General features: G+C 37.3%; 1 protein-coding gene and 1 long non-coding RNA gene across 10 annotated transcripts in view; both read left to right on the plus strand.

Annotated features, from left to right (window-relative positions):
- Positions 1 to 25,098, plus strand: part of DCLK1 (doublecortin like kinase 1) — a 341,630-nt gene that overhangs the window by 64,237 nt on the left and 252,295 nt on the right. The gene's annotated exons all lie outside the window — the stretch shown is intronic.
- The window catches only part of LOC140616645 (uncharacterized), an 85,303-nt gene that overhangs the window by 10,541 nt on the left and 49,664 nt on the right, over positions 1 to 25,098 (plus strand). The gene's annotated exons all lie outside the window — the stretch shown is intronic.

Genomic DNA, 25,098 nt, shown 5'->3' on the forward strand with positions numbered 1-25,098 from the left:
ATTTCCATATCTCAGGTGTGAGTCAGCCAGAGCCATTGTCCTTTGCTGTCAGGCCTGGAGGGCTGATTTGGGTTATGGCAGGTGGTGATACAGTTAAACCCTGACTGAGTACCATTCACTCTCTTTGCTTGGTTTGGATTGATAGAATTCTATAAATTCCTTATATTGTATTAATTATCTATTGGAGATCCTCAAATACAAGCAGGTTATTTTGTGGCCCCAAATAATTGAGACTATTGTGTCTCAATGGACACATTAGTTACCCTTTCAGCCTCATGTTCATCATCTATAGTGTTGGGCAAATAATAATATCTTGTATTTACTGTAGGTTATCATAGGACTAAGTGAGATAATATATGTGAAATGTTTAGTTAGAGATCTAGGCCAAAGGAGGTCCTTAAAAATAGTATCTGTTTTCCAGAAGAGGCAAATGTATAAAGTTAGATAGTAGATTAGTGGTTGCCTGGGGCTGGAGTTGGGAGCAGAGAATGGCTGCTTAATGGCATGAGGAGTTTTTCCATGCTGATATAAGTGTTCTAGAACTGGATTATGGTAATGGTTGCACACCGTATGTATATATTGACACTAAAAATCATCATACACTTACAATGGTTGAATTTTATGACTAAAAATCATTGAACTCTACAATTAAAATGGGTCAATTTTATAATGTGTAAATTGTACCTTAATAAAGCTGTTTATAAAAGTAGTAGCTATAAGAAATAGCAGATCTTTTATTCCCCTTCGTTTTCTTACTTGTTGCTTAAGTTGAAATTATTTAAACATAATTTAAATGGAGATGGTAGGTACATTAATCTTTGAATGAATTTTAATGTGTGCATATATAAAAAGGAATTTGAGTATGTTTGTATTTCTCCAACTATGCTAATCCTAAGGTGAGAAACAATTAAAGCATTTTAAGTTGACCAAACTCTTATTAACTTTTAAAATAAGTCATCTCGGGCAGCCTGGGTGGCTCAGCGGTTTAGCGCCGCCTTCTGCCCAGGGCGTGGTCCTGGAGAACCGGGATCGAGTCCCACGTCAGGCTCCCTGCATGAGAGGGAGCCTTCTCCCTCTGCCTGTGTCTCTGCCTCTCTCTCTGTGTCTCTCATAAATAAATAAAATATTTAAAAATAATTAAAAAATTAAAAATAATTTTAAAAATGAGTCCTCTCGATAAGGCAAGATACTTCCTGGTGTGAACGGATAAGTAGGTGTGTCTGTGAATGATATCCTCACCCAGTGGAGGATCTTTGCTGTGCCATAATATGTTTCTCACAGGCTGTCTTTGGGGTATTAGTAATGTCCTAGAGAATGTTATCTAAGCCATGATATGCCAGAACATGTAATGATGAGCATGGATAATAATGAAATTTTATTGTACGTATACATATTATGACACAACAGAACATAATTACTTTTGTGATTATATTACAGAATTTCTAGTTATCTAGAAAACTTGACTTTTCATGACTGTGTGAGGGTAGCAAAATAATTACTGTATTTTTATAACTGACTCAGATCGAATCCTTTTAAAGCAATAGAGCTGCTAGTTGCAGAGTATATCACTGTTATTCTGCTACTGAGACTTGTGTTCATTCAACTGGGTTGTATGTATTAATTCAGTGCAACCCTTTTATTGAGTGCCTAATATGTGTTAGTGATTTTCTACATATTGTTGGTAGATCTATGAATAAGATAGAAACTCAGCTTTAAATGTACTCAGTTTTAAAACCTCTGCTAGTCATACAAGTGGAGATACTGAATGGGTGGTTGATTCGTCTGAAATTCAGGAGGGAGATGTGGGCTGAAGATATAAATTAGGAAGAGTTAGCACATAATATTTAAAGCCATGAAACTGGATGAGCTCACCAAGGAAAAGAGAGTCACCCATGAAGAGTTCCAAGGAACAACCTTAATTTTGCAGTGCTCCAAAAACAACAGATGAAGGAGAAGATAAGACATCATATACAGGATTGAGGGGGGTGACCAGGTAGATGAGGGGATCAGCAGATTCTGGAAGCTGAGTGAAGGCAGTACGCAGGAGGGCAGTGATACCTGGACATGCTGGCAATGGGACATATTCTGGAAGGAATGGGAAGGAAGCTGGTGAAGGAAGTAGGGTAATATGAGTGGCTTTAATCAGATATTTGACTCTGTAAACATTGAGCATTTGGTCTACATGGACTAACAGATAATAATTTCTTCGTAATGCCTATCTTGATAACACATAATCACTAGTATTTTTTGAGTTTCAATTTGCAAGTTGTCAGTTTCTACAATAAAATTCAAGTTGTCCTGATGTATGTGAATTAATTAATGTGAATATTCACGACAACCAAAAAGCTGTATAATCTAGTGGTTAAGTCCATTCACCTTATGTCATTCAGCCTGGGATTGGAGTCTCTGTTCTGCTCCCTCTTGGCTGTGTGAGCCAGGAAAGTTTTCTAGTTGTTCTCAGCCTTGGCTACCTCATCTGTAAATTTGGGGTGGCAGAAATTCTTACTTTGTAGAGTTTTGTGAATTTACATGAAATAATACAGTTAAAGTGCTTAGGCCCACAGCAGCACCTGTATAAATTTCCCAATGAAGGTTAGCTGTTACTATAGCTATTAATCTATATTTTGACATGAAGTAATGTAATGAAAGTAGAGAGAACACAGGATTTGGAACTGGCTATCCTTTGGTTTCATTACACACCATCCGAGCATGTCACTTCACATTGTTGAATTTGTTTCCTTATGACCGAAATGGCAATAATAGTGACAATCATGTTGATGATGTTATTTAGGGAATTAACTGATACGTTTATAAACATGTGGTATCTTACAAAGTGCTGTACAAATATTAATTTCACTAATTTAAAATGAGATTGTTTTTTCAATGTATTAGACCTCTTACATTAGATTTATATATTAAGAAAGAATAAATCTCAACACACTTCTGCAGTTTTAAGTGTTTAATTTCAAGGGAGACTTGGGTTCCAAAGAGAATGAATCTATACAATGGCAATGTAAGAAAATATTTTAACATTATTTTTGGTAAAAAAATTTTGAAATGTTAAAGATGTTACAAAAGGGAAGAATAGGCCTCCCTATAAAGATAGAGAAAAATGATACATAATAGCTGGTAAAAAAACAAAGATATGGGAAGCGAGGTCAGCCAATCATCTAAGAAACCTTCCAAGTGAGAATAAGCTAATGGGAAAAAAAAGAGTTTGTATGGCCTTGTTTGGTAAGAATCTGTCCCAATCTAATACAAATTCTCTGATTGGAAGCTGAAGTGACTCAAATCACTTTTGACCCTTCTTGGTCATTTTTCAAGGATGTTGAACTGCTAATATTAGTGTTGTTACCACAAGTTCATATTTATGTAGCACTCAAATCTTTCCAAAAACACTTTCTTGGGCTTTGTTGCCTGTAATTCTCAGAACCACCTCATGAGATCAGTTTTGAAATTAGTATCCATTTTAAGAAGAAACAAACTGGTTTCTGTGGGAGATGACTTTATTGTCTTTGGGTCAGAGCTGGGACTGAAGCCACCTGAAGAAGTTAGTCACCTAAAGACTTAATGTTTCTCCTTTTCAGGTTCTTTGCAACAAATGGGAATTGTAAAATTCTGAGCTTTCTTGGATACCCGAGGATTTAATTTTTCTTAATAACACAAGTCTCGAGTCAAAATTACATCTAAACTCACTCTCTTTTCACCAGACACAGTTGGTCCTCAAGAACTCTTTCTTTGTTGACTAGCTGATTGCAGTATTCTGTTGGAGCCCAGGTGATAGTTCTAGTTCATTGCTGCTGATACTCAGCACTTATTTTAAAGGAATAACACCAAATTCTAGCATTTAAATCCTTTTAGATCGTAAGTCTTGCAAGTCACTGTAGAAAATACACAAGTTAAATACTATCACTACTCTGAGAGTGATAGAGAACATCCCGTTACTTATGTTCTTAGAAAGAAGACAGTGAGATGATAATTCTAAAGCAACATTCACATAAGCATTGAAGTTGTGACACAACCTGAGTGAATGCAAGATCAGGGTGGGAACAGTTGGATTGTGGAAGGACAGGAGACTGAAACTATTTCTTGGAAGGCAGGGGGTACAAAGTTGATGGGTAGAGAGGAAGGGAAAGGGTGTTTCAGGAAAAGGGAACCGGGAAAACAGTGGTGCCAAGTGAGAGTGGGAAGGGGAGGTAAAGGCCGTCTTGGTGGAGGTCATGCAAGAGTCATTTCCTCTTACTTTCCTAGTGACTCAGTGTCACCTCAAGAGCAAGCTCTGTGGCTTTCATGAAGCCTAATAACTTGGAGGTTTGGGGTGAAAACCAAAATACATTTTAATAAATTAAGTCATGTTCTCATTGAAGAAAGAGTCTTGGATAGCATTCTTGATTTCTTCATTTCTTGTTTTTGTTTCTGTTGCATATTGGCTGAGTTATGTAGCTTAATTTGAACTCAGTTTAATATTATTTGGGTTCAGGAAGAGGATTGTGTTATAGAAGAATCAAAATCCCTTGAAGCTTTTTCCTCCATTTTAATTATGGTTCAAAATAACATTTTCCAAGAATGATTTTCTGGACCCCAGTTTTCCAACAGAACTTTGTGCTTGGTCTCTTTCTCCATCATTGCTCAATTCTTGTAGTACCTTAGTTTCTTATAACAAATGGAAATTAATGCTAAGTATCTCATGTAAGTAAGAGGATGAAATTATTATAATGTCATGCATGTCATGTCATGCACAGGGTGCAAATCGTGTACCCTAGAAGGTGCTTTAGACTACCCGAAATTGATATAAAACTTTTACTTGACTACTGTATTTGACTATACTACCCTAAAGTGATATTATATTATGTTATTAAATATAAATCAGTTAGAAGCTATACTTTTATTTGATTGATATCTTTGGAAATAGTAACATACATTTTATTATTTTTTTCCTTTTATTTTAGCTTATCTTCATATAATCCTGAAGTTTTTAGTTCATCCAACCTAGGTAGTATGTTTTGAAAGACCATGTACTTCATAGCACCCATTATTCATGCTCTTAGGAAGAGGATTTGAAATACCCTGTTTTGAGACTAGTGAAATGAATTATTTTCTCCTGCATCTTTTAGAAAAGCACTCTAGAAGGTTATTGTAGAGAACACTTAATTTGAATTATTGTGTCTTAGGCCCTGTCATGAGTTTCTATTAAAGCTTTCTTTGTTAACTATTTATTAAATATTGGAGATTTCTTTGTAAAAGAACTATGAAAGTTTGTATAAAAGACTACTCTGCCAAGATTTAGACAAAGAAGAAGCTTAAGAGTAGAATTTTTTAAAAATCCAAGGATTTGATTTTTGGCCTGTAAAAACTGTATTATATGAGTTTTACATAGAAGTCATTCAAAGCTGAGTTTAAGATTTATTTAGAGCGGCTTATATTCACTGAATACCAAACCGTTCTTCTTATTGTGGCTTTGTTTAAAGAGGTTAAGATTGATTTACATGGCCTCTTATTTATAACCTGAGACCAAGATAGTATAGTCAGCCAAAATGATGTACAGTGTCAAAAGCATTTGAATTAGACAGAGAAATTCATCTTTGTTGCCCAGCATGAAACTAACCAGGTCATCTATTGCCAAAATAATAGGAACATTATGCTTTTATAGTCTTAGCACATCTGGATGTGTTTTTTATACCGTAAATTTTCAAAAATCACAATATAAAATGCTGGAATCCAAACTTGGTATTGTGGATTTTTTTAAATGTTCATCAATTTGGTCATCTTTTCTATGTTCTTCTGAATACTTAAAATTTTTCCTATACTCTAAAAATATGAACATTTTTATGTATGTATGTAGTTCTTTTGTGCTCCCTAAAGTTCATATCTGTAACTTTTTGTTTCCCACTAAAGCATTTGCCCAGCACCCCTACATCTGACTGAAGAACAAAACTAATTTTGAGGAGTGAGGTGGGGTGGAGCTCATTTTGTAGAGTGGTGTTGAATGAAATAGAAGAGAATGTTTCATGCTGTCATCTCTGGGGGCAGAAAGGATAGCCTAAGAGAAGCAGATTGGAAATCTAATGGAAAGACAGAGCCCTGGCATTTTGGCTGCCCTACAGGAAATGGAGTTGTGGTGTGGTACCAGGACCACATTCTTCAAAGCTATTAGCCTTACTTGCTGAATTACGCCAAAAAGAAAGAGAGAGAGAGAGAGGGAGGGAGGGGAAAGGGAAAGAAGGAATGAAAGGTTATGAAGGAAGGAGAAAGAAAGGGAAAGAAAGGAAGAAGGGAAGGAGGAAGGAAAAAAAGAGGGAAGAAGGAAGGAAGAAGGAAGGATGGATGGGAGGAAGGAAAAAGAAGAGAAAAGAAAAGAAATCTGTTATTAGCACAGATTCTTTCCAGACCTCCCAATTTATGATGGAAGAAGGTGTAGGTGCCTGATTTATTGGGCCATGCTGAGCTCATTCAGAGAGGAATGTACTAGTGGTTACTTCAAAGGCTAGTACAGTATCTTGTTTCTTATTATGACAAGATGTGTTTGGGAAAGTAGTGCCATTTACTCCCCATTTCACAGTCCAGGAGAAGAATGTTCCCAGTGATTGACAAAGCAGCTACAGCTATGGATTCTAGTATTCTGGGTCCATTCTGATCCAGAATGCCCTCATGGGAAGAACTATAACTTGGGTGAGAAAGCCCTGTATTGACCTCAGGCCCCCACCTTACCCACTGCTTTATTGTGGAAAAGGACTTGACCTTTCTAACCCTTAGGTGCCTCGTCTGATGGAAATGCTATATGTATGTGTTCAGCATACTTCAGGAGGTTATTTGAGGTGCAGATAACACCACATGTATTGTAACCCTTGGCAAATTGTAAATTGTTACTCAAATGAGAAGTTATGTTGTTGTTGTTGTTGTTGTTATTCTGCTATCTGGGACTTGCTTTTTTAGTGTTTTTTCTTTTCCTGAGCAGATACAGCGTTTGGTAATAGAGGAAAAACTTCAAAACAGCCATAATTATATACCTTAGACCTTTACTATTGCTATTAGCATTTTGATATAGTCATATATAAATGATTAAGAGTGTATATAGATATCCTTCTATATATTCAATTTGATATCCTCTGTTTCTTTTACATAATGTAATGGCATATGTATTTTCCTGTGTTACACTATAAATTCAATTGTTATTTAATTTTTGGAGGTTCAGGGGGTTGAGTCTCTACATCAGTCATTAAAGGGTTGTCTTCTCAAATCCTTCTTCCTTTCATATTTTCGTTTTCCTTTTACATAGGAAGAACAACCCAAGTTGTAGGAATGAATACTAGCTAGCATTTATTGCATGCTTATTCTATGCCCAGCACATATTTAACATATAAAGCTGTTTTAATCATCACAAGAACCCTAAGATAGGTGCTGTTATAATCCCCATTGTAAAGATGAATAAACTGAGGCACACAGCTGTTAAGTTAAGACCACCTAGTGAATGAGTTTTGAAGCTAGGATTGTTTTGTTTTCATTTTTTAAATATTTTATGTTTTTATATGAAAGAGAGCAAGAGAGAGCACAAGCAGAGGGAAAGGGAGAAGCAGATTTCCCACTACGGGGGAATAATCAAGTAAGTTACCTACCCTGTAGGTCATGTTTTAAAAGTGTAATCATCTGTTTAATGGATTTATGAAATTCTCTCCCGATGCAGGACTCAATCCCAGGACCCCGAGATCACGACCTGAGCTGAAGGCAGATGCTCAACCACTGAGCCATCCAGGGGTCCCTGAAGCTAGGGTTTAAACTTAGATATCTTCTCTGAGGAGTCCTAGGCATTATGTGACACAGGTAGCTGAGAAACATGACCTATATTTTGTTCAACTATTACACATTTATAATCTGTCTAAGGTCAGGAATCCCAGAGATATTTTTTACAGAAGAGTAAATGTTTGGAGAACATATCCAGCATTATTTAGAAAAGTGGATGAATCATTAGGACCATTGCCTTTCCTGATTTAATCACCTTTGAAGGAAGGTAATGATCTCAAAGTAATGGTGTTACAATCCTGTTTTTACTTGAGACTAAAATTCTGATGATTGGAGTTAGGTACTGCTATTATGCAATAAATACAAAAATTTTACACAGAATTTTCATTTTTCATTACTTTCTCTCTCTCTCTCTTTTTTTTTTTTTTTTGTACAATAGATGCTGTTATTCCTTGTCCAGAGTAAGGATGAAGTTACCCCTTTCCTTCACTGTTTTCTGCCTTCTCATAAAGTTCAGTGGACCTTTGTCTCATCTACAGCCCGATGGCATTAGTGTTAAGCAAGAGCAATTTTATGGTGGACAATTTGCTATATATGTCTCCTTCTGGCCATTTGTTCAACTGCAATATACTCAGTGATGCTTACAAAGCTTTGTAGGTTTTCAGATGAGCAGCTGCATTATTTTACCTTATTTACTAAATCCAGTGAATGCTTTCAGTCAGTCTTGTTTACAGCAGGAATGTGGTATATGAGTAGTATTCATTAAATAGTACAGGACTGGGGCACCTGGGTGGCTCAGTGGTTGAGCATCTGCCTTCGTCTCAGGTCATGATCGTGGGTTCCTGGGATTGAGTCCCACATCGGGCTCCCTACAGGGAGCCTGCTTCTCCCTCTGCCCGTGTCTCTGCCCCTCTCTCTGTGTCTCTCATGAATAAATAAATAAAATCTTTAATAAAACAAGCAAACAGATAGTGCAGGACCCACATTCTCTTCCTTTTTTTGTGAGAACCATTTGGCATACCTTTATTACTTTTCATTTTACTTGATTATTACAGATTGATTATAGCTGTCAGAGTGTCAAAACCTAACCTGTAAGTCATGTTTTAAAAGTGTAATCATCTGTTTAATGGATTTATGAAACTCTTTGTGGGGATTTCTTGTAACAACAACCACTAATCATTTCACTTTTTCATGCAATGAAGATTTACTGCTTGTATTTTGTGCCAAGATGAGTGCTACGAACTGAATCTATGTTAATGAATGAACCTACAATTTGGAAGCCTTTCAAAAAGGTGGAATTTCTAACTAGACACTCTGAAAACACACCAGATATTATTTTCCAGTGAGAGAACAGTTCTCTTTAGCTCTTCCCACGTTTTTTTTCAAATGGGGTACTGACAGCTCTTCCTCTTACGGTGAAAAGAAACAAACCCTCTATACTGACCGTTTCTCTAATTCCCATTTAGCAAAGGGTGGGCATTTTGGCAAGTATGGTAACTTTTGAAATATCCAGCATACCTATACTCTTCTTAGACCTCCTTGCCCCTTTCCCAAGTGACCTATGCCACATCTTCTCCAAAAATAAGAGTCTCAAGGGCATTCAAGTTGCTGGGAAGCAGAGTAACTATGCATAATTTGTCTTTCACATATTTCAAAAATGGTCAGAGCCGAACTGAAGCCATGATCCAGTGATATAACTTTCCCAGAGGTAGAGAAGTCATTTGAAAGCAAAAATATTCTGAATTAGGTTTTTCCTTTCTTTTCTGCCCTTTGTAATGTCTCTGGGACATCTGGGGGCACTGAACGTCCAGCTTGAGAAGGTGTCATGTAGAACCTTCCAAGGTATCTAAGAATCAAATCTAAATGTACTTTGCAGTATCCTGGTGACATTGAAGGACTTTTGTGTTAGAAGTTAATAATTTTTATCTTAGCTTAGATGATGGAAATCGTGATCAATATCAAAATCATTTTGTTTCCATATGCGCATGTTGCTGTATTGGCTCCAGGCAAGTCAAATTAAACAGATACTGTTCTTACAACACTACTGGCAGCATTGTTACAGACAGGCAGCCAAAGGACATCAGATACAGACATCAGCAAACAAATGCATGAATGAAGACCTTGCATTGTTTGTGGTCATCTGAGGAAATATACTCAAGTGTACAGATAACAGTTGGGCCAAGGTTACTGATCTTTTGACATTAGGAGATGTCAGAATGACCTGAACGTATTATGAAATTGGAATGTCAAATTTGAATGATGGTTTGTGTCTTCAACTTTTATTTAAGGTAGACCAAGTCTGGTTTCAAAGAAGTTTCCACATGGACTCCTATTGATGGCCAGTACTCTTCTCTGTTGCTTTTTAGTCTGAGCCATTAGAGTTTGCATTTGCCATTATCACTGTCAACAGTGCCATCGTCATTGCTATTATTTGGGTGTCTTTATGTATCAGGCAGGCATTTTATGTAATTATCTCTAATTCTCACAGAAGCTCTGCTGTAAGGTGTTATTATTTCCATTTTAACAATCAAGCAATAGGTTTAATTTTCAAAAGGATATATTAAGTAATAGTTGAGATCCCAATTGTCGGGACCCAGCACCCATGCCCCTCTCATTCCAACACAGATGGGGCTTCCTCATGTTTCTCTGTATTGTTCTCTCCTGGTTTTGTGTTTGTTTGTGAATCCAGTCTCTTCCTCTGTGAGTTCAGAAATTATTCACTAATTGAGTCATTTAGCAGTGATTTATTGAGTACTATTCTCAGCATTGACAATAGAGCAATAAGCAAGACAGCAAGTCCTTGACACCACTATGGGTATCCACATTCCAGTGGATGCCAGGCAACACCCAGTTAGACATAGGAAGGTTTGGTCAAGGAGGCATGATTTAGGGTTGTTTGAATCTTTCTATATAGATCATTGGTGAGTGAAATTTAAAGACAATTCTGTAATCCCTGCAGCTTCTTCTAATTAAGTACAGTGTTTCTTAAACATCAAAGCCACCAGATAAATAAGCATGGTTGAAAGAATTGGGGTGTTTCCAGACAAGAATGACATTTTAAGATGACAGGGAGCTCAACCAAAGTACAGATCACAACCAGGACTCAAACAGAATTGTACCTGACAGAAGCATTCCAAATTTAGACAAAGTTCTCAGAGGGCTGCTTAAATAGATGAAAAGTCTGAAAAATAGGACTTTAGGGATTCCAAGGCATTGTGGTGACTTAAATGGTATTTTATGGAAGATGACACATTGATGAGGGACTTTGAAATTTACTATGGTATGATTTAGTGCCAAAAAAATCTCTGGCTGCCACTTAGTTTTGAGTAGATACTAGATTACTGTATTAAATGTTTGGTTGTTTGGAATATTGCTGTGTTGGGCTTCCTGTCAAGCACTAAATCGAACCAGACATTCACATATCGTCACTTCACTTCTATCTGCGTTGTGGCATTTAAACTAGAAATTGTCTCTGCTAGTTCTTCCAGATACAATATTCTTATTAAGTGTCCTGTGGACTGGTAGGATTATTTGTCAGTCACTCTATAGGTGGAAGGAGAGACAGAGAGACAGTAGCTAAAAAAAAAAAAAAAAAAAAGGCATCCAAGTGGAAATTTTGGAGACTTGGGACTTTAAAATATTTTGCTTATAGTTTAAGTGCTTTCTCAGCCATCAGAGTGCATGGTGTGAACAACTAGCTATTCTAATTTCAGAGTAAGCATTCGTCTTTAGATGCCTCTTTACTTATTATTATTAAAAAAAAACATGTAACAGGGTACTTCTTTTTTTTAATGTGCTAGGACTTACATTAAGATTGAATCTTGCAACTGGCCATAGGTGAGAAGAAATTCCCACTCAGTTGAAGAAAAGGAGGAACTAGTTTGCTGTTGCTGTACCCTGGTGACCTCAGTTTTAGGAATTCTATCCAGCCTCATGGCCCTACATGCCCTCCTTGAACTCCACTCCATTTCCATCCTTACATGCTTTCTCTTGGTCTCCTGAAAGATTTCTTCTCTGAGATCTTGACTCTGTCATAATCAGTCCCATTGCTTCCACTCCTGTATGGTTTTGTACGACTCCACACCTGATTTCTAAGCCTGTGTTGCATTTTTCACAGCTGATGTAATGAATGCTTCCTTATCTAGTCTGTGGACCATTTCCTCCAGTCCTTGCAGTCACTGTGTCCTGGTGTTTGCTGGACACAAAGTAAATACTTTGGGTATTTTCTGCCTGCATTCTTGGCTTTCTGAGCTATGGCCACAGTTGGATATTTCTCCAATTGGCATGAATATCCAGAAGTCTATATTTCATACTCACGGAGAGCTCAATAATTATGATAATGGGGTTGATAAAACAAGAAAAAGTATGCTTTCTGGTTACTGTACCACCAAAAGTGGGAATTTGTATTTAAAAGGTAATCAACTGTGGGCCTTTGACGGAATGACCTGAGACAGAATAAATAGTAAATGGATGAATATGTCATTAATTAGTAGACATTTTATTATTAAAATCCTGGAATTTACCAGAAACACATGTTAATGTATAGATACCTCATGTAAATTGAATATTGCTATTCTATCTCTAGAGAGAATTTTAAAATTAAGTCTTGTGTTTGTATATCTTTCCTTTGAAGCTAGCAGCTGGCCACTGGGGTCTAGTGGAAAAAACAGTTTCCTGGAGGGATGAAGACCTTGATTTTATTTCCAGTCCCACTGTGATGATTTCACAGAAAACTGGCTTATAAACTGCTTTTGGCTTTGTGGGAGGAAGGTATTATTTAAATGCCAAGTTTCTAACATTAAGATTTCTCTGTGCAGCAATAAAGTGTGTATTTGTATTACTGTGTGAAGGGAGAATGGATGAGAAAGTGGAGTAGTGCCATAGGGAATTAGAAGGAGAGAATGTTCCCAGTTTTCATCTTCACCTGACTTAAAGAATATTTCTATACAAATGACCCGTGTACAATGGCATCATTCTGAGGTGTAACCCCTAATTTTATTTGGTTTCTTATCAGCACATGGAGCCATATGCCAGGCAACACCCAGTTAGACACCCACCCCCAGTTTTAATCATGATCTTGCAAAACATGATTTGCCATCTAGTTTGGGGAGATCATTCCAACAATTCTAAACCCACAGGGTGGTCTTCCTATGCAACAGAGTTTTGGGGGTGGAAAATGTTTTAGAAAAGTAATGGAATCCATCAGATATTACCATTATTGCCATGGGTGCTAATGAGAAATCCACTAGATTTCCCAGTCATTTATACCGTGTCCCTGAGAAAAATAAAGGAGACAGGATTTAGAGAATTCCAACCCTGTATCTTTGGTTGACTGAATTAAATGTTAGCCTGGAGGTCAGATTCAGCATAAAGCAAAATCAAATGCTCAATCAAGTTCTCTCAGCCTTCCCTATCAATGAGACCTTCATTCGTCTAAGCCTCACGTCCTTATATGATTCTTCTTCTTTTTCTCCAAATAGCCACTCATGTACCAAGCTATGGGACCGACTTTATATATACTCCTTAAGTTTCTCCTGGCTGTCATCACCCCATTTTAGTCATTTCTCATATCTCTGGACCTCTAACATCCTCAGTCTATGTCTAGGATTGCTTCACTCTTTCTTGATTCATGCCTCACTCCAAACTAATTTCATATATTAGCTTCACATTTCTTAATTTGCCTTCTGGTTTTATCTTTCTCTCAGCCTTTTTTTTTTTTTTTTGGCACCAAAATTTTTATTTACCCTCCTTCCCACTCTTTTTGAACATTATAAACAATTAAACATTATAAACCAAACTAACCTTTTTGATCCAGGGTTGTGATAAGAACCATCATGTTACAAAGAGGTGACCAGATCTATGTCTGCTTTTATGATTCTCTGGCCCTTCTCAACCTCTGGCTGTCACTTCTCTTGTCCTTTCTGGCTCTCCCTTAACAGTCTAATCTAACCTCTGTAAAATAGAAACTGAAAGTACTAACCTCATTGTTCTGTGAAACCTCTTCAAGAGAATGCCCAACACTAAGCCAGGCTCTCTGGGGCATTCAAACTCTCAGAAGTTCCTCCCTTCCTTTTGATACCTGACACTGCCTTTGGCACTGATCTCTAGTTTTTAGCTCTACTAAAACTCATCCTTCTTGCACAGCTCTGCTCTTGGTAACTCTGTGAGAAGTTCACTGTCTCAGTCCCTCTGGCTCCTAGAACCCTGTCCCACTCGACATTTGTGGCCAGTATTGCAAAGAGTTTGGCTCTGTCCCCTGAATGGGAACTGGACTTTATTGCCATTCACAGAGATGCCCCTACCCCATGTGTGCTTGTATAAATTCTACTCTTTAAAAACCTAGTTCAAATCCCATCTGCTCCATTAAGTTTCTCAGTACCATCAGCTCACAGGTTTCCTCTTTCCTCTGAAGGCTTTCTAGAACACTTATGAACCATCCTATTCTACTGATACTTACTGCTACTGCTTAGGATGTGTCTAGGTAGAAGGACAAAATGAAGTGACTATTTTAAGTCTTGTGTTTCTTTTACACCCCCATCCCCCAATTTGTAAACATCTGGAGGGCAGAAGGCCTGCTCTGTGTCTTCACATTCTATACAGCCCTTATCACAAGGCTGTACTTTTAACAGACAGATATGCATGACTGACTGACTCTTTAAACACTTCTCAAAGCCAAGTGATCATAGGAAGAAAGATAAGCTCAGCCTGAATAGTGAACTTTGAAATCCCTTTTTCTCCTCATACTTTATTCTGCAAACTAAAAGCCTGTGCTGGCTCAAGAACATGGCTTTAGTTCATTCCAAAAATCCAGTATTGTATTATTGAATAAATTCAATCTAATCCTCATCTGAACTCTGCATGGGCTAAAAGTACAAATAGTTTTTCATGGATGCCCCACGTAAAGCAAGGCCTGACCAAAGATTTAAATCTCTTTAAAGCAAAAAATGTTGTGGCTCACTTTCCCTTTACCAGGGGCTTTACAGTGGAATTTTTATGCCTTACTTACCAACCTGATTAAATAATTGAGACCTGCCTGAAATAATGTTCATTTCCAATGTGTATTGTTTATATCCATAAATAAATGTATATAGCATTTAAGTAAGCAATGCATATGACATTCATTTAAATAACCAATCGCTAATATTCAGAATTCACACCTCTGGAACTTCTTTAACCTCACCTATAATATATATATGTTATATATATATTTTTATATTTTTATAATATAATATATATATGTGTATACACATATATAGAAAGTGGAGCTTGGAGTGAAGTTACTCCTGTAAAAGAGTAAATCTTTTTGAAGTGAAGGAAAGGGGTGGGAAGAGTTATGTTGCTGTCCATGGTTCTGACTCACGTTGGAAAGAAGATTGATTTGGCAAACACACCACTGATAGTAGTTACAGAGTAATAAGAATGGTGATGATGGTGATAAAAGACAATAAGAGAGAACGATCTTAAGACACTATTAAAATTTTATTTTATTTTATTTTATTTTATTTTATTTTATTTTATTTATTTATTTTTTTTTTACTATTAAAATTTTAAACATTGACCATAAACATTGACCATATCTCACATGTATGTATTTGAGTGTGTGTTTGTGTGAATACACACACGTACTTAGAGGTCAACCCATGGAAGTGATTCTAAAGTAGTATATTTTGATTCTCAAGGTTTGAATAATATGCTGCCATTTATATGCATACATACATACACATATGTAAGAATATGTGCACATACATTTGTTATATATTTTGAGTGCACTTCAATGTTTGAATGATATAACTTTATTACTTATTCAACAGTTAATTAGCGACAATAATGAGTTAATGAGTTCATGAGCGACACAGAGAGAGAGAGAGCGTCAGAGACACAGGCAGAGGGAGAAACAGGCTCCATGCAGGGAGCCCCACGTGGGACTCGATCCCGGGTCCCCAGGATCACACCCTGGGCTGCTGGCGGCACCAAACCGCTGTGCCACTGGGGCTGCCCACCTTCTTATATTTTGAATATTTCCTGTTTTTAAAATTCTATGATAAACTAGAACTGTTTTAAACTAGAAATGAAATACCTTTGACTTGACTTTAACTACAGTGTGGTCTGCCAAGCTCTACAGAAGTTAGAATGAAGTGAGTTAGTCCTATAGTTGACACAAAGGGATAACATGTGACAGGATTTTATGATTGTGTGGTGTCTGAATTTGTTAGACCTGATATAAGTCTGATATAAGTAGAAGAGCTAAATCAAACACTAGTATATTGGTGGTTTTGGGAACTTGTGAAACACTGAGAAAATTGTACCCCCCCCTTATTATCATTCAATTCCAAAGGAAAAGAAAAAGTAAATGCTAGTAAAAAATATACACTGAGTTCATACCTTAGTTTGTTGAAAGAAAGGCTGATTAGGAACAACCAGCATGGGACAACCAATTTTCTCCTGCTGATTTTCTAATAGGGCCCAATGGCTGGGATACAACTAGAGTTTGAACATGATAAAAGTAGCAGTAGAGCGCAGACAAATAAAGTCCATGATACCTCAAATCTGACTGAAATTTCAAAGCCTCTTCTGCTAGTGCATCAGGCTTGCTATGTCAGAGCCTGAGTCATTATTTCTCCATTTTCTCATCTCCAGCCTGGACCCTCCTCCTTGAGCCTCTATGTCTGATGGTTTCTTCTGACCATCCAAGCTTAAAGGCTTCAATTCCTCTCAAACCTTCTTGGTGTTTGCCTTTCAAGTAGTCCTGGTGGCCAGTTTTGTGAAATCTGTCATGTCTACCCCTTCTCATGAGTCCTACCACATTTCCTATGGCTCTAGCCATTATAACTCTTACAGAGATGAGTAGCCTCTTGCCTGGTCCCCACAGCAGGGAATATAGTGTGGCAGTAGAAATTCTTGGGCTACAACCAGATTCCAAGGTTCATATCCCCATCCCACTATTCATTAGTAAGAGTCTCTTCTAGCTTCAATGTCCTCAGCTCCCAAGTAGACATAACAATAGTAGTTATCTCATTTTTTTCAGGTCTATTTTCACGCTCACCTCCTCTGAGAGGTCTTCTCTGACTCTAAACTAGCATTCCCATCACTCTGTCCCTTTGCTTCATTTCATTTTGCTTTATAACATTTATGACCACTGGATATTCTATCAACCCTTTGGTTGGTTGTCTGTCTTTATTAACCCCTAGAATGTGAGTTCCACAAACACAGGAATCTTGCCTATGATTTTGTTCATGGTTATAGCTAAATGCCTAAAGAATTCTCAGGAAATAGTAGATACTCAATAATTACATGTTGAATGAGTGAATAAATAAATATAGAGTCTATTGTAAGGGTTGAGACCATGTATCAAAGTGCATTACCCAGAGAGTATGAGCTTTCACAATCCTCATTATCATTTTCTCCTCTAGGTGATCCTAAGCCATCTTGATCATTTAATCTTACCAAACATTGCTCTGCTTAAAGTCCATCACTGACTGACCTCCCCTTGCCCTCTCCAAAGTTGGATGAGTGTTCTTCAGCTCAGAGTTCAACTTTCATGATAACAAGGACTCTGCTATGCTGTGTGATTCTGAGATTTTACCCTACTTACAAGCTAACAAGTTAGCCTGCGGCAGTTTCATAGAGACTGGCTGAAGACATGAGTCTTCTGAGTCAGAGAGGCAAGGACTTTGTTATTCCCATCACAGCAAGCAACATGAGCTTCATGTTCTCATTAGTTTCCACACCAGTTCCATGGAAGTGATGTGGAATGGTCCAGATGAAAGCTGTGTGTGCAGTGGCATTGTGTCGCTGCTGAGAAATCCCAAGATTAAAAATTCCCTCAATCTCATCACTTCTCAGCCTTTTTGCTAAGATCAAGTGAAAAATCCCCTCAATCTTATAATAGGGCTGCTACCAAATCCTTGTCCCAGAGAGAGAGAACACATTTAATATGCAGATTGGGAAGCAAATCTGCCCTCAACCCCATAAGAAATCACCTATATCTTCCAAGGCTGTTTTCCTATATACATATTTTTGGAAAGATAGTTTAGGACTAAGCAGATGGGTAGAAATGTCATGGAGAATAGCTCCCCATTTCTCCCTTTCTGTACTTCTCTTCCATGACTCTCACATTTCTATTACACCAAACTGCAGCACATGCCATTTTTTTTGGTATTATATGGTTTCCTTGCTTTATGCCTCTGTGTATACTTTTCCTTCTAAGTTCTCCCAGGTAAAACCTAGTCTCCTCTTTAAGATCCATCTATTCTCCTAATACATGCATAGCCTGCCTATTTGCTTTCTGAAGGTCTGTGTGTAACGAGCACCTTGACAGGCCTTTCTCTTACTTAAAATAGAAGCCTTCCCCTGCCCAGCAACATGATCCTCTTTATCATTATTGTTCTGTGACGTATATTTCCTTGTTTGTAATCTGTCTTCCCCATCAAGAATCTAAGCTCCTTGAAAATAAAGACTTTGAACGTTTGATATTCTACTACAGCTTCAGCACCAACCCCCAACCAAAAAGTACCTGACATTTAGTAGATGGTAAATAACTGTTGGTTGATTCATGCAGTTGGTTTTGTATTTTATTTTCTCCATGGCTTTTTCCAGGTTTGCTAAGTGGAATGTGATCTTTCTGTCCACTCAACTTTAACTTTACCTTACTTATTCTTCTCCGTGATGATGATCCTTTTCTGCTTCTCATTGCAGATATTCTCCATCAAACTGTCAATTTGTTGAGGACCAAGCCTTTCTCTTGTTCTGGTAGCTTCTTAGTCCTTTTAATATAGGACTAAGATATAACACAGTCCTTTTAATGTAGTAGACGCTCAGTAAATATGCATGGTATTTCATTGTAAGTGAGGAGACCAAGTAGCCCAAAATATAGCATTCTTTTTTATCCTGGTTTACTTTGCTATGTGTCTTGGGTAATTGGAGTACACTCTCTAATAGAAGTTAGGGGAAATAACTGATTTCAATTGGTAGAAACTAAGGGAAAAAGATTTTAGCTAAATATAAAATAAATGGAATTTTCCAAAGGTAGTGACTGCCTCAGAGCCACCTGAATACCCCTGATTATGCTCAGTCCTTAGAACTCAGGCTCAGTGATTACTTAGCAGAAGATTGACAGCAGATTCAAGTACACAATGGGGTGTGTGGAGTGAGATATGGCTTGACTAGGGGGTTCAAGGAAGTCCTGTCCACAATTTAGATTCTGTGACTTCTGTGTGCATATAATTTACCCATCCATCAAGTAAGAATATGGAGCAGCATGTTCTGAGCCTGAGGTACAGTTTATTTCCATCCTTTAGGTGGGCCTTCAATTCTTTTGTCTTTTAAATCGTACAACATTCTGAATATATCTCTTAAACTTCTCTCTTTTTATTTCAGTATTTGTTTACATGTCTGTCTTTCTAGGAAACCATGTACCCCTTGTGAAAGCCATGTCCTATTTAAATCCCTATTCCTCCTATCTGACCCAGAGTCTTCGTTGAGGTTCATTGGATTTTCATAGAAAGAATGAATAACCATTCTGAAGTTGGCACTTTCTCTATCATTGATACTCAAGTTTTGGAGTTCTATTTTTGCTATCCTGACTTGGTGAGTGACTCAGAAATATTGCCTTTCTTTCCCAGATATTATCCCCACTACTTTTGCTCTTCTAAAACGAATTCATCGTTGAATCACTCTAGGATGATGATGGTTTTGTTTTCTTCTAATAATAATGCCTTTCAAAGAGAAGGATAGTTCTGCTGTCAGATCAAACAAGGACATTCAATAAAAGGAAATATCTTAAAAGGCTATGAGTGGTAGGGGGGATATTTACAAAATTAATTAGGGGGGTATTTAGCAAGTTGCACTGGCTACCTTGAAAGTGTAGGAATGGAATAGCAGGTGGAATTGTATGCTGAATCACCTAGGAGACTCAAGCTCCCTGAGAACAGCAACCTTTAATTCTGTGGAGGTAATGGAACTTTCATTAAAGAATTTTCCTCTTATGTAGGATGGGTCTTTTTTTCCCTTAAACAGATTAATTCCCTTCTAAGGTTCCTTTTTAATAAAATTAATCTGTAAACAAAGCTCTCCAGATGGCTATCACTATAATAAGCAAAGTATTGAAATTCAGAAAGCTGCAATTGAGAAAAAGGGGGCATTGTACTTTTAGTCTAAAGAAAGATGAAGGTGAACAATACCTTAGTGTTCATTCTCAACATTACTTTGATTTTTCACTTCAATAAAGGAAGCTCTCTTTCTTCTGCTCATATCTGAGTAATTTCAGAGGAAAAAACATGTGCTGGATGAGATTTGGTGAATGAATGAACAAAATGAAAAGAACAGTGAATTTCAAAAAAAAAATTGTCATAATTATTAACAAATAAGACTATTCTTGAGCGATGCCTGGGTGGCTCAGCGATTGAGTGTCCGCCTTCGGCTCAGGGCATGATGCTGAGGTCCTGGGATCGAGTCCCACATCGGGCTCCCTGCGTGGAGCCTGCTTCTCCCTCTGCCTGTCTCTCTCTCTCTCTCTTTCTCATGAATAAATAAATAAAATCTTTTTTTTTTTTAAAAAGAGACTGCATTTGAGATTAGGGATGGAGTTTGATAAACTAGACAGAGGCTTTTATGACCTAAACTGGCAAGAATCAAGTGAGACAAATGTTACCGATGTGTTGTTAAAGAAAAAGACCTTTACCCATCCATAGAGGGAAATAACTTTTTGTTACCCGAAGCTGTGGATATGGTTGAGCAGTAAGGTTAGTTATCTGTGGTTAGTTATCCAAGTGGGGTGATTGGTGAGGTTTGGCAATTGAGGAATCACCAATGCTTTTCATTCTGATGTGTTGAAGAACAGAGGATTCCCTGGAGACCCTGATAACCAGATAGGAAAAAAAAAATGAATCCTTCAAGATTATGCAAACACAAGCTAGAAGGATTAGTGTATAAGGAGAGGATATTATGTTTCCCCATTTTCTAAATTTTTGAAGTATCTGTTTACTTATTTTATAGCAAATGATATAAAAGGAAATAACTGGTACTTTCTCATTAAACACAGGTGGTGTTTTGGGTGGAGTGAAATGTATTTCCACCTCTGTAGCCTCATCCTGAGTTAACTGAGGTATCGTTGTGGATGACTCGCGAAATGTCATTGTGCTCACAGGCAAAATCTAGATGCTTAACGTTCTGTGTTTTTTATATGATCCCCTTGGCACTGCTCACTCTGACTGGTTCTTACCTGGTTCACTAGACTGCCAGACAGCAGGTTATCTGTCCTCCATCATCCTTGAATCCTCAGAACCTGATATGGTTCTTAACAGGCAGAAGACACTCAGTAAATGTAGAAATGAACTGATTGGGTTTAATCACAAAGGACACTGGTCAAGATGGTGTGGACCAGGGCAAATCCCATAATTTGAAGGACAACTCAAACCTCATGCATAATGGAGGAAGGGATTAACTTAATCCTTGGATATAAAGGGAAAGCACATTTAAAAGACAAATGAAATAATGGAGTCTAATCCTCACATGTCAAGACGTTCTGAATGTGTAGATTTCATGGCAGATAAAGGAATTGGCATTGGGATTCTTAAATGTTAAGAACGAAATTATGATTTTGGCATTTTCTGAGGTTGACTGGTCATTACTCAATGGTTTAGAAAGAGTGTCAAAATTAAAATAAATTCTCCCTGATTCTCACTGTTGAATTTAACTTCTGCTCCATCATTGCTGTTGTTAAAGTCCACCAAGAATTTAATTTCCATCAGTGAATGTCAGATTGCTATGCCTCTGTTGAGTCTTCTATTCTTTGATGTGCTTATTTAACTTGTACTCTCTCAAGTAGCTTTTTTAGGATAGGAAGATATTTCAGGTTGACTAAGAAATCCTACTTTACTCCTCAGACTTAATTATTTAAAAGTTATCATTAAAGAATCAACTACTAATGGGCCAAACAAGTCTAATGATTATACCAGACATGGTAAATTTTTATTCAGTGATATGGTGAGAGTTGAACGATATTTTAAACACAATAAGCACCAATTATGTGGTGCAGCTGGCTTGTACCAGCTTGCTAGAGCTGATGGTTAAAATTTCAAGAATTTTCTGAGCTAGTTGTTAAACATTTGGTAGCTTGAAATTGGCCATAGATTTCACAGTGGGAATATTTACATCATGGATATCAGCAGTGACCACAAATCAAGACCCTTCACCCATCTATCCTCACCCAGAAACCCAGTTGTTAAACATTTACCAGCCCTCCATTGGTAGTAAGTCCCATTTTTATTAAATAATTTTTAAATCAAGCATAATATGTTAGAGTGCTTATTCTTTATTTTCATTATGACAACTCTAATTATTGCCACATTTGCTATTTTTCCATAACCAGTTTCTTTAAGAGACTAGCTTATAGATTTTTTTGAAAAATACTTTTAAAAACCACAAGTATGGTTGTAAAGAAAATTCAATTAGAAAACTGAATAATTTAGCAGATATTTTATTTTTATAAATTTATTTTTTATTGGTGTTCAATTTGCCAACATATAGAATAACACCCAGTGCTCATCCCATCAAGTGCACCCCCTCAGTGCCCATCACCCAGTCACCCCTACCCCCGCCCACCTCCCCTTCTACCACCCCTAGTTCGTTTCCCAGAATTAGGAGTTTCTCATGTTCTGTCTCCCTTTCTGATATTTCCCACTCATTTTTTCTCCTTTCCCCTTTATTCCCTTTCACTATTTTTTATATTCCCCAAAATATTACTCAGCCATTAGAAACGACAAATACCCACCATTTGCTTCGACGTGGATGGAACTGGAGGGTATTATGCTGAGTGAAATAAGTCAATCGGAGAAGGACAAACATTAGCAGATCTTTTAAAGCATCATTAGCTTAAGATAAAATTATCAAGAATAAAATCTGGTACATAAAAAATAGTTTACAAGGGCAATAGATGATTAAGGTAGAAAAATATGAATTTTGATTTAATTTTTTCAATAGTAATTGACAAAGAGTTCTGTTAGACCACATGAGAGTCAGGGAACTATGTTAGGGGAATGGAGCACTAGAAAGCAGAATGGACAAAGAATTGGAAAGTTTATTTTAGAAAATAATACTTTAATGGAAGGGATCTAGCAACAATCAGATTTTCACCGTGCCTCAAATGTCTCCTGAAAGTTTGCTAGATGCTTTCAGATATGCATCTCCTCTTTCAAGTCATTGGGTTTGGGCATAGATTGGCAAATTCTTAGAAAACAATCAGAATATGCTCATGTTTCGTAAGCAGCCACACTTGCCCCAGTCAGGTGCAGTACAAACCAATCTAAAATAATTCAGTCTTTTCAGTCCAGTGTCTTATAATCAGACAGCCCAGAAAACAATGGCTTCCTTTTTGTACAGTGCTTTGTTAAATATTCTTAGACTTACTATTGTCTTTGGAAAGTGGTGTGGAGGAGGGTAAGAGGCAAAGTGCATGGAAGCTATGAGATAGTGTTTAAAGGGAGAGAGGAGAAGCAGAATGGCGTAAGACGAGAAGATAGAGTCAATAATGATGGGTAGGAAGTAATAGGTGAATCCACTCCCAACCCTGTGACCAGCCCAGTGACCCTGCTGAACAGATTTACAAAGCCGGAGCTATATCCATAGCAGAAGGAGACAGAGAATGGAATTCTGAGAACTTTGAAGTGATCTCTCACAGGTGCTGTGACCCCTGGCTTACAAATGCTCAAGAATAATAAAGTTGTAAACTTTGTGAGGGCTCTTGATCATCTCAAACAAAGAAAGAGAGAAATTGACTTTGCTAAGAGCACACAGCTCTACACAAAGTCTACTTTTATACCCTGGAAATTATTTTTGAGTTGAATGAAACACTGTCAAATGGCTCTTACAGGCTCTGAAGTTCACTACTGTGAGGGAAATACACGATGGAGAATATACAGTTTTTATCCACAGGGGAATATTCAGAGTCAGAAAGTCAAAATGTTCTCTATATGCCATAACCATGCAAAGGGAAATATAAACAGAATTACCCCACATAAAATAATACTGTCTTCAAGTATATATTAAGATGTATGATAGTTGTTGATTCCCTAAGCAATGTAAAAAAAATGTTTTCATTTTTTTTAGTTGTTTGTTTCTTGGACTAAAATGTCAGTTATTCTCAAGAATTTGATCAATAAACGCTTTTTCCCTGGCTAATGGTTTCCAGTTTCAGCCCCTGTCCAGTGCTGAATATATAACAGTTGGCTCCAGCTTGGCTATCATGGAATATTTAGCCAGAGAGAAGCATGAGTTTAGCAGTGAGGCATGGAGTTTAGCTGTCCATGCAAAATGCCTGTGATCTGGCAGCCCCCTCCCTAGGCAGATGCAATTGCCTTCTCATTCTGAGAGCTGATTTTTCTGCATTTAAACTTGAGTCTCGCTTTACTACCACTGCGGGCCTTTTTATGACATTTATGGGTTTGGAGTTTCAAGTTTCAATTTCATTCTGTTGGTCTGGTTTCATTAGTCCCAGTCCTTCTCCCTGAAGTTAGTTATTTTATATTTTAAGTCAGGAGTTACTAAAAATAGAAAATGAAAAATCATTAACTTGAAAGGAATGGGGTCATAGCACACTCCCCTGAGGGCTGTGAGTCTTGGATTTCTGTTGAAAGATTTGATGCTGCCACTTTGTTGGATGTCCCACTTAATTTTCTTTGCTATCACTTGTCCGTCATGTCCCCTGTGCTGGCAAAGCCATCAGATTTCAGAGCAAAGGGTTAATGAAATTTCGAACTACTGATTTACTTTTTGGCTTCTTAGAGGATGTGATTTATGGATCTGGGCATTGCCACAAAGTCATGGAAGTATTTTAAGGGACGTGCTAGATTTAGCATTGTCTGTTAAACTGTAGTCATAAAATTATCATTGTTCAGGCACTCTTTGGCTGTGTATGTTATAATTTGCATTAATTTAAACACTATTGAATGATGAGAGAACCATAAAGAGCCATTAAAATTACTTCAGCAATTTGCATTGTGACATTCAAATTAGTCACATGTTTCTAACTCAATGTTAGGCCACAAAAAATTTTGTGTTGCTGTTCCAAGCTTACCAGGCAAGGAGGGAAATGTTAGAAAAGTAAGTAAATATTCACACCAGCCAGTTCTGATAACTTCTTTTACTGAACCGACATTGAGGTTTTTGTGATGACATTTGTGGACTCTTGTTATTTAATTATAAACTTACGGTTTGTTTAAAAATGCCACATTACAAAATGGAAGCTAGTCATCTCTCCTAAAAGTGGGCCATGAATTAACTAAACAGTGCTCAGACAGCTGAAATCTCAATTTACTTAAATATACATTTACTGGGCTCCTTTATTAATAAGCATTGCATTTGACT

Source organism: Canis lupus, chromosome 24 (genome assembly GCF_048164855.1).
Source record: "Canis lupus baileyi chromosome 24, mCanLup2.hap1, whole genome shotgun sequence".
In the NCBI taxonomy this organism is placed as follows: Eukaryota; Metazoa; Chordata; class Mammalia; order Carnivora; family Canidae; genus Canis; species Canis lupus.